General features: G+C 37.9%; 1 protein-coding gene across 7 annotated transcripts in view; it reads right to left on the bottom strand.

Annotated features, from left to right (window-relative positions):
* The window catches only part of EPHA6 (EPH receptor A6), a 792264-nt gene that overhangs the window by 708688 nt on the left and 70237 nt on the right, over window positions 1-13339 (bottom strand). The window lies entirely within an intron of this gene.

Genomic DNA, 13339 nt, shown 5'->3' with positions numbered 1-13339 from the left:
CATCCAAACCAGAGTCAGAAATGTTATAATTATCAGATCAAGAAGTTTAAAAAACTATGATTAATATGCTAAGGGCTTTAAAGGATAAAATAGACCATGTAAGAACAGGTGGATAACGTAAGCAGAGAGATGGAAGTCCTAAGAAAGAATGAAAATGAAATGCTACAGATCAAGAACACTATAGCAGAAATGGAGAATGCCCTTGATGGGCTCATTTGTAGACTGGGCATGACTGAATCTCTGAGTTTGAGGATATGATAATAGAAACTTCCAAAACTGAAAAGCAATTTCTTTGAAATATGAAATAACATGATTGAAATTAACATAATGGATATTTAGAAAACTACCACATATTTTGTGAAGTTTCTCAGGAAAAAACTTATTTTGATATCAGTTTTGAAAACAATAACTAAACAATCCATTTTTAACAGAAATTATCACTAAAGTTTATATTTTCAGAATTCAAACATATACATGTAGTTATGGATAATTTCAATGTACTATAAAATGAATCAAAATGCAATACTGGAGTCTGCTTCTATGATAAATTGGTCTTACTATATGAAATACAGAAATTACAATACAAAATCAGAGATGAATTATTAGTAGATATTCCATTCTCTATCACAAACACATTCTATCTTTGATTTTCAACATTGGAACAATGATATTAGAAAGTGATGGGCTCTGATTTATGGAATAAAGTATCTTTCTACGAAGTTTATTTAAAATATTGGCCTCTTTTAACACAGAAATCATTAGTTTTTTTCATTATAAACACATTAGTAACTGAATTACTAAGTCCAGCTTATATTTAGACAGGAATACGTTGTGTCCTTATTTTTCTTAAATATCTCAGGATAAATTTCCTAATTTCAATTCATTATATTTAACAGATAAAATCACATATCTTGTATGATCTTCCGTTATTCAAACCCTAATGATCACCTGAGTCACAGAATACAAAAAATACACATAGGATACGTTACTTAAAACCAATATTTGGAATGTGAGAAACACAAAGTTTTCTAATCTCTAATCTAATTTCTAATCTAATTAGTTTTCTAATCTCTAATTTAATTTCTAATCTAATTAGTTTTCAACTAATATAAAATGTAGCGTAATATCCAACAGCACTTTTTTCCTACTAACATTCAGTTTTCTCTTAATTTTTTATTAAAATGTACTTCATTACTGAAAAGGAAGTTTGATTTTGAATACTGGCATGCCTGTAACTATGTCCACTACAACTTTGTAACCAAGATCTATCACATTTACATTAAAAATGAGCTTTTAAAACTTAACTACCTCTTAGTTGACAAGAGGAGAGTAAAAGAAAAATATCTGGGATAAGCAAATTTTTCATCTTCTTGCTAAAAAATACTACTATGAATAAAAATAAATAGTGAAAATCTTTCAGGTGAGTTGATGGAGTGTTTAAAAATCAAGTTACTTCTATCAACATCAAATATACATAATTTTAGGTATAAATCAAATAATATCTTATGGAATTATTATTACTATGAAATGCTATGTTTTAATTGTCAGGCTTTATTCAGGTATAAGTACATTTAATAAGCAGTATGTGGCTACCCAAACAAGTCACTTACCTTTTCAATTACAATATCAAAATTAAAAAGCCCCATAGCTATTAAATTTTAAGAAATTCAAATATAATTACTAAAGCTCAAAGGGAACAATCTAAGTTTTAATCATGAAATCCCTTTTTTATTTTTTTATTTTTTTCTGGTTAGTAGCAGGTACTTTTTATTAGTCAAAGTCAATATTGAGCCAGATGCCCCAAAATGCCACACCTACCGCTGTGTGGCATTGAATGGGACTCGATCTGTAATGGGTTTTAAGGATTTTAAATATCACATTTAACCACAGGCCCTCTTAGTGTAATTGCATTTTTCTCTTTCATCTACAATGTTATATACTGCCTAAAAATAAACTGAATAAATAAAAATATCAAAAGGAAAGCAGTAAACAGGAGACAACATTTCAAGAAAATATATATAATATTCTTCATATATTGTCAGGTTACAAGAATAAACTCAGGAGATACACATTTTTTAATTTCTTCCTTCATACAAAGTTACTGCATGAGCAGTCTCTTTCATGTTTTTTTCTTATTAGCACTAAAATGGCATGACTTCTTAAAGATCAGCTGTCTCCTTCCCCTGGGATTTTCAAAACTGAAACAGGTCCTTCAGTTTTTCACAGAGTAAGACTTAGCATTACCTAGTTAATAGTTATTCATAGCAAACAGAAAATCCACAGCATACTTTTTTTTTTTTTTTTTTTTATTAATGTTATGATGGATTAACAAGCTTGTGAAATTTCAGTTGTACATTTTTGTTAGTCATGTTGTGGGTACACCACTTGCCCCTCCGTACCCTCCCCCCACCCCCCCTTTTCCCTGGTAACCACCGATCAGATCTCCTTCTCAATATACTAATTTCCACCTATGAGTGGAGTCATATAGAGTTCGTCTTTCTCTGACTGACTTATTTCGCTTAACATAATGCCCTCGAGGTCCATCCACATTGTTGTGAATGGGCCAATTTCGTCTTTTTTTATGGCTGAGTAGTATTCCATTGTGTATATATACCACATCTTCTTTATCCAATCATCAGTTTCTGGGCATGTAGGCTGGTTCCACGTCTTGGCTATTGTAAATAATGCTGCGATGAACATAGGGGTGCAACGGACTCTTGAGATATCTGATATCAGGTTCTTAGGATAGATACCCAGTAATGAGATGGCTGGGTCATAGGGTATTTCTATTTTTAACTTTTTGAGAAATCTCCATACTGTTTTCCATAGTGGCTGTACCAGTTTGCATTCCCACCAACAGTGTATGAGGGTTCCTCTTTCTCCACAACCTCTCCAACATTTGTCGTTCTTGGTTTTGGATGTTTTTGCCAATCTAACGGGGGTAAGGTGATATCTTAGTGTAGTTTTGATTTGCATTTCCCTGATGATTAGCAATGATGAACATCTTTTCATGTGTCTATTGGCCATATTCATATCTTCTTTTGAGAAATGTCTGTTCATGTCCTAGGCCCATTTTTTGATCGGGTTGTTTGTTTTTTTGTTGTTAAGCAGTGTGAGTTCTTTGTATATTATGGAGATTAACCCTTTGTCGGATAAGTGGCTTGTAAATATTTTTTCCCAATTAGTGAGCTGTTTTTTTGTTTCAATTCTGTTTTCCCTTGCCTTGAAGAAGCTCTTTAGTCTGATGAAGTCCCATTTGTTTATTCTTTCTATTGTTTCCCTCAACTGAGGAGTTACAGTGTCCGAAAAGATTCTTTTGAAACTGATGTCAAAGAGTGTACTGCCTATCTTCTCTTCCAAAAGACTTATTGTCTCAGGCCTAATCTTTAGGTCTTTGATCCATTTTGAGTTTATTTTGGTGTGTGGTGAAAAAGAATGGTCGATTTTCAATCTTTTGCATGTGGCTGTCCAGTTTTCCCAACACCATTTGTTGAAGAGACTTTCTTTTCTCCATTGTAGGCCCTCTGCTCCTTTGTCGAAGATTAGCTGTCCATAGATGTGTGGTTTTATCTCTGGGCTTTCAATTCTGTTCCATTGATCTGTGCACCTGTTTTTGTACCAGTACCATGCTGTTTTGATCACTGTAGCTTTGTAGTATGTTTTGAAATTGGGGATTGTGATTCCGCCGGCTTTGTTTTTCTTGCTCAGGATTGCTTTAGCAATTCGTGGTCTTTTGTTCCCCCATATGAATTTTAGGATTGTTTGTTCAATTTCTGTGAAGAATGTTCTTGGGATTCTGATTGGGATAGCATTGAATCTGTATATTGCTTTAGGTAGTATGGACATTTTCACTATGTTTATTCTTCCAATCCATGTGCAAGGAATGTTTTTCCATCTCTTTATGTCATCGCCTATTTCTTTCAAGAAAGTCTTGTAGTTTTCATTGTATAGATCCTTCACTTCCTTGGTTAAGTTTATCCCAAGGTATTTTATTCTTTTCGTTGCGATTGTGAATGGGATAGAGTTCTTGAATTCTTTTTCTGTTAGTTTATTGTTAGTGTATAGAAATGCTACTGATTTATGCACGTTAATTTTATACCCTGCTACTTTGCTGTAGTTGTTGATTATTTCTAATAGTTTTTCTGTGGATTCTTTGGGGTTTTCTATGTATAAGATCATGTCGTCTGCAAACAACGCGAGTTTTACTTCTTCGTTACCTATTTGGATTCCTTTTATTTCTTTTTCCTGCTGAATTGCTCTGGCCAGCACCTCCAGTACTATGTTGAATAGGAGTGGTGAAAGTGGGCACCCTTGTCTTGTTCCTGTCCTCAGAGGGATGGCTTTCAACTTTTGTCCATTGAGTATGATGTTGGCTGTGGGTCTATCATATATGGCATTTATTATGTTGAGGTACTTTCCTTCTATACCCATTTTACTGAGGGTTTTTATCATAAATGGGTGTTGGATCTTGTCGAATGCTTTCTCTGCGTCTATTGAGATGATCATGTGGTTTTTGTTTTTCATTTTGTTGATGTAGTGTATCACGTTGATTGACTTGCGGATGTTGAACCATCCCTGTGTCCCTGGTATAAATCCCACTTGATCATGGTGTGTAATCTTTTTGATGTATTGCTGTAATCGGTTTGCCAAAATTTTGTTGAGGATTTTTGCATCTATGTTCATCAGTGATATCGGCCTGTAGTTCTCCTTCTTTGTGTTGTCCTTGTCAGGTTTGGGGATCAGAGTGATGTTGGCTTCATAGAATGTGTTAGGGAGTTCTCCATCTTTCTCAATTTTCTGGAACAGTTTGAGGAGAATAGGTATTAAGTCTTCTTTGAATGTTTGGTAGAATTCTCCAGAGAAGCCGTCTGGTCCTGGACTCTTATTTTTGGGGAGGTTTTTGATTACCGTTTCTATTTCCTTACTTGTGATTGGTCTATTCAGATTCTCCATTTCTTCCTGATTCAGTTTGGGGAGATTGTAGGAGTCTAGGAATTTGTCCATTTCTTCCAAGTTGTTCAATTTGTTGGCATATAGTTTTTCATAGTATTCTCTTATGATCTCTTGTATTTCATTGGTATCTGTTGTGATTTCTCCTCTGTCATTCCTGATTTTATTAATTTGCGCTTTCTCTCTTCTTTTCTTGGTGAGTCTGGCTAGGGGTTTGTCAATTTTGTTAATTCTTTCGAAGAACCAACTCTTTGTTTCATTGATCCTTTCTATTGTCTTTTTTGTTTCAATATCGTTTATTTCTGCTCTTATTTTTATTATTTCCCTCCTTCTACTGACTCTGGGCTTTGTTTGTTCTTCTTTTTCTAGTTCCGTTAGGTGTCGTTTGAGGTTGCTTACGTGAGCTTTTTCTTGTTTACTGAGGTGAGCCTGTATTGCGATGAATTTCCCTCTTAAGACTGCTTTTGCTGCATCCCAAATGATTTGGTATGTCGTGTTCTCATTTTCATTTGTCTCCAGATAATATTTGATGTCTTCTTTAATTTCTTCAATGATCCATTGTTTGTTGAGAAGCGTGTTGTTTAGTCTCCACATTTTTGCACCTTTCTCTGCTTTTTTCTTGTAGTTGATTTCTAGTTTAATAGCGTTATGATCAGAAAAGATGCTTGATAGTATTTCAACTCTCTTGTATTTATTGATGTTTGCTTTGGTTCCCAAAATATGGTCAATCCTTGAGAATGTTCCATGTGCACTTGAGAAGAATGTGTAACCTGCTGTTTTTGGATGAAGTGTTCTATATATATCTATTAAGTCCATCTGGTCTAATTTTTCATTTAATTCTATTATTTCCTTGTTGATTTTCTGTCTGGATGTTCTGTCCATTGGTGTTAATGGTGCGTTGAGGTCCCCTACTATTATTGTATTGTTGTTGATGTCTTCTTTTAGTTCTATTAAGAGTTGCTTTACAAATTTTGGTGCTCCTGTGTTGGGTGCGTATATATTTATAAGTGTTATGTCTTCTTGGTGGAGAGTCCCTTTTATCATTATATACGGTCCCTCTTTATCTTTCTTTATCTGTTTTGCTTTGAAATCTACCTTGTCTGATATTAGTATAGCGACACCTGCTTTCTTTTGTTCATTATTAGCTTGGAGTATTGTTCTCCATCCCTTCACTCTGAGTCTGTGTTTGTCTTTGGGGCTGAGGTGTGTTTCCTGGAGGCAGCATATTGTTGGATCTTGTTCTTTGATCCATCCTGCCACTCTGTGTCTTTTGATTGGGGAGTTCAATCCATTTACATTTAGAGTGATTATTGAGACGTGGGGGCCTACCACTCCCATTTTGTGTCTTGTTTTCCGGTTTTCTTCAGTTTCCTTTGTTTCTCGTCCCATGGTTTAATCTGTTCTGATGTAGAGCTGCTACTCTCTGTTGTTGTCCTTCTACTTATCTCCTCTGCTCTTGGTTTTGTAGCCCCTTTCCTTTTTTGGATTTTTCAGGAATGAGGGTTTTCCTGAGGATTTCCTGAAGAGGAGGTTTTGTGGCAATGAACTCCCTTAATTTTTGTTTATCTGGGAAAGTTTTTATTTCTCCATCATATTTGAAGGATATTTTCGCTGGGGAGAGAATTCTCGGCTGTAGATTTTTGTCCTTCAGATTTTTGAATATATCATTCCACTCTCTTCTAGCCTGTAAAGTTTCTGCTGAGAAATCTGCTGATAGCCTGATGGGGGTTCCTTTGTAGGTTAGTTTCTTTTGCCTGGCTGTCCTTAATATTTTCTCCTTGTCGTTGACTTTTGCTAGCTTCACTACTATATGCCGTGGAGTTGGTCTTCTTGCATTGATAAAGTTTGGAGATCTATTGGCTTCTGTCACCTGAAGATCCATCTCCCTCACCAGATTTGGGAAGTTCTCAGCCATTATTTCTTTGAATAGGTTTTCTGCCCCTTTCTCCTTCTCTTCTCCCTCTGGTATACCTATAATCCTTACGTTGCATCTCCTAATTGTGTCTGATAATTCTCGGAGAGTTTCTTCATTTCTTTTAAGTCTTGCTTCTCTCTCCTCCTCTGCCTGCAACAATTCTATATTGCCATCTTCCAAATTGCTAATTCTTTCCTCCATATTATCGGCCCTACTGTTCAGAGCATCTAGATTTTTCTTAATCTCCTCTATTGTGTTCTTCATTTCCAATATTTCTGTTTGGTTCTTCTTTATCGTATCAAACTCTTTTGTGACATAGCTTCTGAACTCGTTGAGTTGTCGGTCAGAATTCTCTCTTAACTCATTGAGAATCTTAATGATGGCTGTTTTGAAGTCATCGTCATTTAGGTTATATATCTCATTTTCTTTGGGATTGTTTTCTGTGTATTTGTTGCTTTCTTTCTGTTCTGGAGATTTAATGTATTTTTTCATATTGCTTGATGTTGTTGATTTGTGCCTCCGCATGGAGATAGAGTTTAGTTGCTCCTTTCACTTGTTTCAGCTGCTGCGGTGGGAGGAGCAGCTGTTTATATTTCACCAACCAGGAACCCTGTCCGTAGTTGCTAACTGGGCCTGGACCCCTCTTCGTAGCCACAGTGGCCCTTTGGATTCCCTCCTCTGCCGTGGGGGCCGTCACAGGGGGGCTTCAGGCTGCAGGTGCCTACTGTTGCAGCCCACCTAGATGTGCTCTCTCCTTGGGGTCTGCAACGGTGTTATGGGCTTTTCCAGCGGCCAGTGGTGGGATCACTTATATTTGTCGCTCGGTTGCTGTCGGCACCCACCAAATCTCACTTGTCCTCTATGGGTCGCAGGAGAGCTATTGGCATCTTCTACAGTCTGTGGTTAGTACACCTAGCTATGCTGCTTTTGCCCTGGGGTCTTCCAGCCTTGTGGCTGGCGGCTGGGTGCCTTCTACTGGTGCTGTGCAGAGGCTTTCCCTAAGGCTGCTGTGAGCCTGTAGGGTTTCCCCCTAGGCTACTAAGCTGGGTCTCTGGAACTCTCTCCAGCCCCAGTCCTCTCTGAGATCTCCGGCAATCCCTAGCCTCACGTGGTGGGCAACGGCAGCTGGGGGTCGCCCCGCCCTCAGGGCTTCTCTCCGGGCCTCTGCCGGAGCCGTGAATGCTGGGCGTGGCCCCTCTGCTAATGGCAGGCAGAGAGTTTTGTCTGCTGCCTGGCGGAGCTCCGGCGCTTCCCCTCCGGGTCGCAGGACCGGCCTTTGAAAGTTCCCCCCGCCCCGCTCCTCTCCCAGATCTCTGGCAATCCCTAGCCCCACGGGGCGGACAACGGCAGCTGGGGGTCGCCCCTCCCTCTGGGATTCTCTCCGGGCCTCTCCTGGAGCCGTGAATGCTCAGCGTGGCCCCTCTGCTAACGGCAGACAGAGAGTTTTGTCTGCTGCCCGGGCGGAGCTCTGGCGCTTCCCCTCCAGGTCGCAGAACCGGCCTTTGAAAATTCCCCCGGCCCCGGTCCTCTCCGAGATCTCCGGCAATCCCTAGTCCCACGGGGCGGGCAACAGCAGCTGGGAGATCTCCGTGCCCTCCGTGTCTCTCTCTGGGACCCTCCGGGCGCCCCGAGCACCAGGCTGGGTCTCCCCGCCAATGGCGGGGAGAGACTCTCCCCGCGGGCTCAGGTGTGCAACTCCAAAGTTTCCCTCTGTGTTTAGGAGTAATTGCAGGGGGTTTAGATAGGGTTCTGGTCACCTGTTTCCACCGTCGCTCCTCTGTTGTGTTCTCGCTCCTGCCCTAGATTTGTGTGGATCCTCTGGGGGCGTCCATTGGAAGAAAGCCGCTTGCGGGTACTAGGCTGCCCGTCGGGGTCGGAGAGTTTTCACCTATTTCCACATCCTCCCGGAAGAAAGTCCATCCGCCTTCCGATGTATAGTCGCGTGGGTGTCTCAGACGTCCTGAGATGCTGTCTGGATATCCTTTGTCAAGCGATAAGTGTCCAAATAATTGTAGATTCGAAGGGCGAGAGACAAAGAGGACTACTCACGGCGCCATCTTGGCTCTTCCACAGCATACTCTTACACTTAATGTTTGTGAAAACACTTCTTCAATATTCACCTATAATTTCTATAGTGCTATGCAAAAATGTTCATTCATGCAGCATTCTTTCATTGATTATCATGGCACTCTGTTAGCTGCTCTGTTAGATCATCATAATTTTATTATCTTAATAGAGTACAGATAAAGGATGGACGAGACACTTACAAGGATTTTAAGAGTTTTGAACTATGTAGATATAAAATTCTTGACATTAGACAGTAAGAGCACAATGTTAAGAGTTATGACCACTGGGTCCCAAATTCTCTGGTGTATTCATTCTTTTCAAATCCAAGCTTCAACCTCTATACAAATCTAATTATTTAATTTCACTTTGATCTCAATATATCAATAATGTCACATCACCTATATTTTCAACATCCTTTCCTTACAATTTTCCAAGACATCTTTCATTTCCAAGAGTCTATACTACTGTCTTAAAAAAAAAAGCTTCAATATATTTGTTTGTTTAAGTGAATCTAGAAAGTTTTTACTTTCACTTTTACTTACTGGGGCTGAGATATATACTATCTAGATCAATCAAGACACTGAAATTCCAAGTCTCCCACAATTCAGCTTAGCCCATGAGCACAGTCTTATATCCACCACATCCCTCCACTCTAGACACACAAACGATTGTCAACTTCCTAAAACCCCATGCACACATTTATGAATTCTGTGCCTTTCCTCAAGATATTCCCTTTGCCCAAAAGGTGGTTTCTACCTTCTCTTCCAGCCCACGTGCAATTCCTTCACCATTTATCAGAAACAGTTGATATGTCACATTCTACTACCAATTTTCCCTAATCAGAGTTAATCCCTCCCTTTATTACTCTTTCACAAAATATTACTCAAAACTATCGAAGACAATCTCTTTGGCCTTATGATTGTGTAGAATTATCTCTACACTGCAAGACTCCTTGAGGGTAGAAAAAAAACTTTTAAGCACTCTAGCAGCGTATTTGGCACAAAGAGTATAAAACAGAAGTTTCTTAAATTGAATTCTGGGCACTGCTTAAAAGAAAATAAAGTACATTTTAAATGCTGGTGCAAACGAGTTGACAAGCAAACATTTTAGAAAATATCTTCTTTTCATGTTTGCAAGCCTAAAAAGTCATTTGCTCAAGACTACTCATCTCTTTTCCAAATTCACTAACCAGAGATGCTCACCTTGTACTCACATAACCAGTAATGGTTTTAATCACAGGTACATCATAGATGCCTAGTCTTGTAACACATCAGCATGACTCTACTGGTGGAGCAGGTTTTCTAAGTAAAAAAAGAAAATCTTGAAATCTTTTATTAAATGACATACTTTATATACTACATTATATGATTTCAAAAATATCTTAGTTCAGGGGCCAGCCCAGTGGTGCAGCGAAGTTTGCACGTTCTGCTTCTCAGCGGCCCAGGGTTCGCCGGTTCGAATCCCCGGGTGCGGACATGGCACCACTTGGCAAGCCATGCTGTGGTAGGCGTCCCACATATAAAGTAGAGGAAGATGGGCATGGATGTTAGCTCAGGGCCAGTCTTCCTCAGCAAAAAGAGGAGGATTGGCAGATGTCAGCTGAGGGCTAATCTTCCTCAAAAAAAAAAAAAATCTTAGTTCAACTCTTTATAGAAAAACATTTATCAATTAAAAAGTTATTCCTAGGAAATATTTTATTCAGAGACATACCAAATATACTTTTTGTCATCAAATTGACAAATGTATCATCTAGTTGTCTTTCCTACCCATGACATATTTGTAAAACTAACTGAATTAGTGTCTGAAAAAAGGGCAACTTTACTTAAAATGACCATCCAAACTAACATAACTCAATAAACGTGAGAACCTGAAAAACTACGCCCATTTCAAATAGATATAATTACAATTTTAATATACAGACATAAATGCTGGTTTAAATGTTATAAACTGATTAACAGTTTCCATAGATTTTAAATTATTTAACCAGTATTGACGTCTTAATGATTTTCATTCTTGCCATTTTTAGTAGACTTTTTTTCAAAGTTCTTCATCCTTATTGATTATTTCCTTACTTGTTTTAACCTATAAACAGCATTAAGTAAAACTCCATTCTTGTTAGTAATCTATCCCCTTCATAACAAGGAAATTTAAGCTGTATATTTTCTTTAAAACTTACTTATCTGATCTTCTTTAAAATATGTCCATGCGTTCTTATTTTCAAGTATTCCTACTGCTGACCCTTGGCATATATGCATTATTATCTGGTGCATAATCTAAAAGTAATACAGACTATTCTAACAGTGACAGTTCAGGGTAACTGATCATCAGATTTACTTTTTAATGTCTGAATCACGTGTTATTTTTCCCTCTGTAGTCTACACATTGGTCACTGGCCCTTATCTTTCTATGTTAGAATCTTAGAAGAAATAAAAAGCACTTAGCTGAGAAATGACCACCATGTTTCAAGATCAGGATATGTTTGGCTTAGAATCTTTGCTGTCTTACTTCCTAGCTCTGTGACCTTGCAGAAGTTATTTAATGTACCTCAGACTCAATTTCCACATCTTTCATGGGATAAATTGTGCTTGATTTATAGAAGTGATGAGAGTAAATAATTTTAACCATCAATAAATTTTAAACATCTTTTCCGTTTCCACCTTATTCTATCATATTTCTTTCTACTATACTCTCTTTCCCCTTCTATTTCTCTCTTTCCTCTTGCTACACCTTGGCTAGTGTCCAAAATGTACATCTCGGTCCAGCACTTGGTTTATCAAGGGCAGAAAAGAAATCTAAATCAATTCTGCAAATATCACACACAAAGAAACTGGACTTTCACGAAGTTTCTAGTGCTCCTCTCTAACGACAGAGACAAAGGTCCTAGAGTGAAAATACCTGAGTTTGAAGAAGAGTCCACCAGTCACTATTTGGCCTATAACGTCTTGGTATTTTTATTCCTTATGACTAGGTTCCTCCAATCGGGAAACAAAACTAAGACATATCTCACAGAGACATTGTGAAAATAAAATGTAAAATTTAGCGTGGCATCTGGCAAATAGAAAAACTATGGGGCTGGCCTGATGGCATAGCGGTCAAGTGCACACACTCTGCTTTGGTGGCCTGGGGTTCACCGGTTCGGATCCTGGGCACGGACCTACACACTGCTTATTAAGCCATGCTGAGGCAGGCGTCCCATATATAAAGTAGATGAAGATGGGCACAGATGTTAGCTCAGGACCAGTCTTCCTCAGCAAAAAGAGGAGGATTTGCAGTGGGTGTTAGCCCAGGGGTAATCTTCCTCAAAAAAAAAAAAAAAAAGAAAGGAAGGAAAAAAAACTATGAGGTGAGGTCTTTGTTAGACAATTCTGCCCTCCCTCTCTGTAACCAATAAACCGGAAGTCGTAGAAAAATTCTCCATTTCATAAACCTAGACAAAAATCATCTCAAGACCCAGAGCAGGAAGTTTACTGGTAACTCTGCAAGCCCTGTGTGTCCTGGAGACTAGTTTGCTCTGCAATGCACCCTGATCAACCAAAGACAATCACCAGTGCGGGGCGTAACTCCTGCTCCTCAAATGATTCTTTGGCTATGACTACATGAGACCAGTGACAATATCTCCCATATATTTTTGTCACTTTTTCCAGAAAAATGGAAAAGTAGGACTTACAAACCGTTTAATTATTTGTAAGTTACTCTGTCTACTGAGAAAAGGAGATATGCATATATCTTAGAAGGGTATTCTAGGAAAAAAGTTTCACTCACTTCTTGAAAGTAACCATGATAAATGTGACATACTTAACATACTCAACAAATACTGATGTTTAATCATTTTAAAGGAAATAAGATAAAGAGAGTAAAAGCATAACCTTAACTTAAAAGAAATATTCCTCAGAAATGGTGCGATGAGAGCTCTATTAGAATAAAGTGAAAACTTCAGAAAAAATAAAACCAGTCTATAAAACAAACAAATCTAAAGAAACAGTCTGTTAAACAAAGACAAGAAGACTTAACTCTTCATAGGAATTTTTACTTGAAAATGCACACATTTAACGAATAATTGTTGATATAAAAGGTCAAATTTAAAGAGCAATACCTGGATGATTCTAAAAAAATAAAATCGGTTTGGGTCAACTTCTCCTTTCAGATTTAAAGTTGTAAATGTAATGGAAGAAGCAATGTAAAAATATCAAGTAAATATATGATGAATGAGAAAAAAACAATTTTTAGAAAAAGAAAGAAAAGCTAACCCAAGCGTATCTGAAAACAGTTGAATATCTCTATTATTGAAGATTTTGTTTAAACAGACAAAAACCAAAGTAAAAACCTTCACAAACCACCCTTTTATTTTAGCTTGAAATGAAAAAAAAAGTAGAAATGCACTGCAATGTGAAAATTATGCAAAATATA

Source organism: Equus asinus, chromosome 5, assembly GCF_041296235.1.
Source record: "Equus asinus isolate D_3611 breed Donkey chromosome 5, EquAss-T2T_v2, whole genome shotgun sequence".
Lineage (NCBI taxonomy): Eukaryota > Metazoa > Chordata > Mammalia > Perissodactyla > Equidae > Equus > Equus asinus.
The sequence above is the reverse complement of the archived record's forward strand: the minus strand, read 5'-3'. Positions and strand labels throughout refer to the sequence as shown.